This window comes from Limulus polyphemus, unplaced genomic scaffold (genome assembly GCF_000517525.1).
Source record: "Limulus polyphemus unplaced genomic scaffold, Limulus_polyphemus-2.1.2 Scaffold10779, whole genome shotgun sequence".
Lineage (NCBI taxonomy): Eukaryota > Metazoa > Arthropoda > Merostomata > Xiphosura > Limulidae > Limulus > Limulus polyphemus.
In genome coordinates, this window is record NW_013676389.1 from 10,736 (window position 1) to 16,522 (window position 5,787).

Consider the following 5,787-nt stretch of genomic DNA (forward strand, 5'->3'; position numbering starts at 1 on the left):
ACATCTTTCCATCATATTTCCTGTTAAACCGGGAGGGCGACGTCTCTTAACATCCACCCAGTAGAGAAACGTTTCAATAACTAAAATAATCCCAAACAAAGAGTTTGCAAGTGACATTTCCTCCAATATTACGTATTTTTATTTCAAAAATTGTTTTAATTGTAAATATCAAGTACATATCTTACCAAACACCCATAAAGATATTTTAGCCAAGAGTCTTGTTTCTTCCTCGGTATATTTCTGGGAATATTTGAGTGATGCCTTTTGACACAAGTATTTTGTATTTTCTTCAATCAAGTGCCTGAGCTGAATAATTCAGGAAGAGTTTTTAAATATAAATATGAAAGGGAGAAAATAGCAAGCTACTGCAGAAAGTCAGCTCCAGCTCTATACTCCAGAGCGCTTCAATTACAGCTTCAGAACCACACCATGGTGAACCTTAGAGTGACAACAAATATTCAGTTTCACATTTAATTCACTGCAAGTGTCAAGAACGGAGTCATTCGTTTTAAATCTCGATATAACAACTGGCTTTAGAACGGAAAAACTCAAATATTGGGCGTTCTAAAGTTCATTTGTAAAAGTACTTCCGGCCAGGTGATTAAATAACCCATTTGTCCTATAGTAAAAGTACTTCCGGCCAGGTGATTAAATAACCCATTTGTCCTATAGTAAAAGTACTTTCGGCCAAGTCATTAAATAACCCATTTGTCCTATAGTAAAAGTACTTCCGGCCAGGTGATTAAATAACCCATTTGTCCTATAGTAAAAGTACTTTCGGCCAAGTCATTAAATAACCCATTTGTCCTATAGTAAAGGTACTTTGGCCAAGTCATTAAATAATACATTTGTCCTATAGTAAAGGTACTTTGGCCAAGTCATTAAATAACCCATTTGTCCTATAGTAAAGGTACTTTGGCCAAGTAATTAAATAACCCATTTGTCCTATAGTAAAAGTACTTTCGGCCAAGTCATTAAATAACCCATTTGTCCTATAGTAAAAGTACTTTCGGCCAAGTCATTAAATAACCCATTTGTCCTATAGTAAAGGTACTTTGGCCAAGTTATTAAATAATACATTTGTCCTATAATAAAATAACTTCAAATTAGGTGATTAAATAGCCATTTGTTCTATACAAACAGTACTCTGGGTCAGTTGAACGACTTAAGTGTCCTAAGAACTTTAGTTATATACTTATATAGCCTTCTCTTTTTACCAGAACTATCTATCTGATATATTCGACTTTTATCTTCAGCCATAAATTTCAGTTTAGAACCTTTATTTTATAGAATTTCAAGTCATTATTTTGAACCAAAAACCCAAATCAAATAAGAAAAATCGCAAACCTATCGTATTGTCTCTAATTTCCCCTCTTTCCTTGTTCTGATATCTATGGTTATTAAAATGTTTGTTTTGAGGAGAAAGAGGGGTTATGAGATTTTATTTGGAGCCTTACGTTTAGTTTGAATCACATCTTACATTCAATAAAATTCATACTAAATATTGTGGGTCTACAAATCAAAACAGTATATTAATCACTGTGTCAGATTCTCAGATACTTTACCGTAAGTATACTTTTTAATTTTTTCATATAATCTGTGTTCTTTATTGATAAATTAATTTGTTTTTTCCACATAATGAAATGTTTGAAAAAGAATGTTAACACAACAACAAATTGCACTGCTAATTACGGAAGTGCGTAATAACGCAACAATGACTGGAGACGGCTTGAATGGGTAATGAAGAAAAACTTTAATATCATCATCAGGTACAAAACCTTGTCGAAACGTTGTACATTTGCTGTTATGTTAAACTTATATTAAAGTTTTTCTTCATTACCCATTCAAGCCGTCTCCAGCCATTATTAGTCTCAAAGTGGGTTCCTCGTCATCGAATTTGAAGTAATAACGTAACGTTGTGGCATTGTGGGTAAGATTGAGTCAAGGGATAATTGTGTCGTAAGAAATTTAAGCGGTATGTTATTTATTTAGTTACTCGTTTATTTATTTTGTTTTGTTGCTACTTTATTAAGCATATTATGATAGAAGTGAAACCACTACTGATTCAAAAGAAACTTTTATTGTTTGTTACTTGAAGCATTACTACTGGAGGAAATTTAAACCATTCGTTTGACGCCCGGTTACAAATATTACATAACTCATTAGGCCTAACCCGGCTTTTATATTGTTTAGTCTAGATTAACACATTAACAATAACAGTTAAGTTCAATAACGCTCCATAGTTATCTCGCAAATGATAAAAATTAAAACTTAAATAACTGCAACACTAAATTTTACAACTGATAGGCGATAAGCCTGTCAGTATGTTTAATAATAATATCTATTGCTTTATTTTTATCGAATATTTTTTGGGGATAGAATTTACGTTTTTTTTTTTTGTTCGGAAATTACTTAGCACTACCAATAATATCATCTTTTGTAACTTTTTTAAGCCTAACACAGTAGAAATTAATGTACTAGACATTGGATAATGGTTTTTGCACTTAATGACAGCCAATATTAATAATAATATTCTGCTGTTAGTGTTACTATATGATTATTGTGCTATTGTAAGTTGTAGAAATGTTCCAAAAAACTATTTAGAGTGGAAAGAAAACTGCTTATTACTGACATAACATTAACACTAACAGCCAACAACAGACTTTTGGTCATTGACGGATTTCTTTGCACTACACGCAAGACAAAAGATTAAAAGTAAAAATCTAAAGCCACCATTTATATTTCAAGAGATCATTGATTCCCCTCAAACTCTTGTAAATATGTTGGTAAGGCATTCATAAAGTCTATTGTCTTGTGAGAAAAATAAAACTTTTGTGTGGAGCCTAGCCTTTCTTTTCCAAGTTTTAAATTAATGTCTTTTAAACTTTTGAACCCCTGGATAATCTTGTAAACTTTAGTATAATCACTCTTACCTATTTTTCATCACAAAAAATAAGATTTTAACCTACTCTTTAGAGACAACCCATCTGTGAACCCTTTCCAGAAAGTTGTTAGACTTTCTTAGATAAGGAGCAAGACTGTACACAGTATTCTTAGTGAAGACTAACTAGTGATTTGTGTAGAGTTATAAACAATAAAAACATCATAAACGTTTATTAGCTTTACCATTAACTGATGACTTATCTGCCACCATGCCAAGACCAGTTTCTTTTTATATTAAGTGTGTGATCCAAATGCAATTAAAATTAAAGGCCATTTGCCATTCATTATTGTAATGATATTAACTGAGATATTAACTGATTATTATACTGCCATGTTCGTTATTAGAATTATATTAACTGATTATTATACTACCTTGTTCATTATTAGAATGATATTAACTGATTATTGTACTACCATGTTCATCATTAGACCATTGGCTTTTTTTGTTCATTCCATTAACTTTTAGATGCAAAGTTAAACATATTTTAACACTTGACAAAAAAGTTTGATTTGTGAGTGAATATAGATTTATTGTATTTATTATGTTTTTGATGTATTGTCTCACAGAAGTGTTTAAACATCTTTGTACTAAATAAGGAACGAATAGTTTCCAGTATTGGACCATGAGTATTCAGTGGACTCTAGTAGCTGGGTTTCTATATGCTGAGATAGCATTTCTTATTCTGTTGCTACTTCCTTTAATTTCACCAACAAGGTGAGATAGCTATCATAGAATGTTCAAAAACTAGTAACAGAGAAAGATGAATTAAGATATTGAAGATGTAAACAGTGTAACATTTGTTTGAAATAAAACTGTTATCTTCATTAAAAACTTTTATTAAAGCTTTCTGTTTCAAAATATTTTATTCTCTCATTCTTGGCATTTTCATGTTTTTTATGTGGAAATTGTAATATAAGGTTCATTTCAAAATCTAACTTGTATCTCTGTGTTTTAAACAAGTATATCCATTCACTAATAATTATATTATCAGAGCATAAGCAGTTGTCTTTGTCAAGTGAAGTTGCTAGTATTTTATGGTTTACAACAGAAAAGTTTTATTGGTAACTAGCTTAGGATCAAATACTGTAGCCTACAAAGACCTGGTTTTTTTAGTTTGATTTGAGATGAAAGTATTCAGCTGTAGGTAGTAGATACTTGTTATAATGTTACCTTTTAAAATCATTAAGTTATGGAGTAGCATTAATTAGCATATAGTGATGTGTCAACAGCATCGGTGTAGAGGCTGAAAGCGGGAGATAAATCAAAAATTTAAAGATGTTAATTTTCTATCATCCCATGTTATACATCGTAATTACAAGTGCCATTTGAATGCGGATGTTAAACTTACAAATTTATAAATATTTATGATGCCGTATTAAAATATAAACTTTCTTCTTGTAGATGGAGGCAGGTCTTCAAGTCGAGATTATGCCAAGCTGTAAAAAACCAGTCACATGTGTACTTTACTGTATGTATTATTGGACTTGTACTTCTCTTCCTGGGTAAGATTATATTATTTACTCAAATATGATTCCAGCAATTTTTAATATAAGTACAGTAGAATAGGTGCAGAATCTACAACTAACTGTCTGTATAGAGAACCAAGGAAATATCTACTTGTTTAAGGTAGTCCTCAAAATTTGAGCATAAAGTCCATGGCAAAAACAAATGCCACCATAAGTACATTAATTAGAACAATGCTGGACTATGTCCTTGTATATAGTAATCGACATAAAGACATGATTTGGGTGTAAGGCAAATATTAAAAAATAAAAACTTACAATAGGTCTTTGTTCTAATTAAAATTCTTTGGAAAATCATGAAATGAGTACTAGCTTTCTAGTTTACTACAGGCATCAGTTACGTTTCATTCTACTTGTAATTGAAATCCTCCAGCAGGTCAAAATCAAGACGAACTTGTATTGTTTAATAGTCCTAACAATTTTATCTTCAAACAGTGATATTCCTCTTTCTGGACTTTTCTCTTTGCTATTTCTGAAGTAGAAACTAAAATATGTCAAATTATTGTAAATTTTAAGTAATGAATTTCATTGTCCTTTCTGATATTAAAAAATGCAATTTGCTCACAGGTTTTGACTTACATTTTGATTAAAATAAATGATTTATTAGTGAAACTAATAAAGTTAAAAGTTACTAGCCAGAGAATTATCATATTTTGTAGTATATAGTTTCTCTGTGAAAGAAAGGCAGCACCTTACAGAATCATTTGGAAATATCTGGATAGTTAGACCTATATGTTCAAAAGTAAAATATAAATTTTGACATTTTTTCTTGATCCACTAAATTCAATCATAATTTAAATGTAAGAATTGTGATGTAATTATATCATTGCATATTTATCAGTAGTTTTATTTTTGTATAAAATATTATTATTTCATGTTATCCACATAGGCGTACGAGGCCGGGGGTGACAGCCCCCTCTAGCTTGCAATACATACGGCCATTTGTGGAAATTTTCACTTTTCATTTAGGCAAAATTAGAAGGAGAATGTGTGGTGACTTGGGTAATTTTAACAATATGTGGTGACTTGGGTAATTTTAACAATATGTGGGTGACTTGGGTAATTTTAACAATATTTGGTGACTTGGGTAATTTTAACTAGGAGAATATTTGGTGACTTGGGTAATTTTAACTAGGAGAATATTTGGTGACTTGGGTAATTTTAACTAGGAGAATGTTTGGTGACTTGGGTAATTTTAACAATATGTGGTGACTTGGGTAATTTTAACAATATGTGGTGACTTGGGTAATTTTAACAATATGTGGTGACTTGGGTAATTTTAACAATATTTGGTGACTTGGGTAATTTTAACTAGGAGAA

The 5,787-nt window shown here is 30.9% G+C and overlaps 1 long non-coding RNA gene across 2 annotated transcripts; it reads left to right on the plus strand.

The window, feature by feature from the left end:
• The first annotated feature begins 1,721 nt into the window (after positions 1 to 1,721).
• LOC106476524 lies at positions 1,722 to 4,465 on the plus strand. Of its 2 annotated transcripts, XR_002609198.1 has the most exons (4): positions 1,722 to 1,737; positions 1,850 to 1,975; positions 3,511 to 3,658; positions 4,346 to 4,465. It is a non-coding gene; the product is annotated as an uncharacterized LOC106476524 (long non-coding RNA). The 2 variants fall into 2 exon arrangements; XR_001291902.2 differs by lacking the exon at positions 1,722 to 1,737 and having other exon boundaries at positions 1,830 to 1,975.
• Positions 4,466 to 5,787: the final 1,322 nt, after the last annotated feature.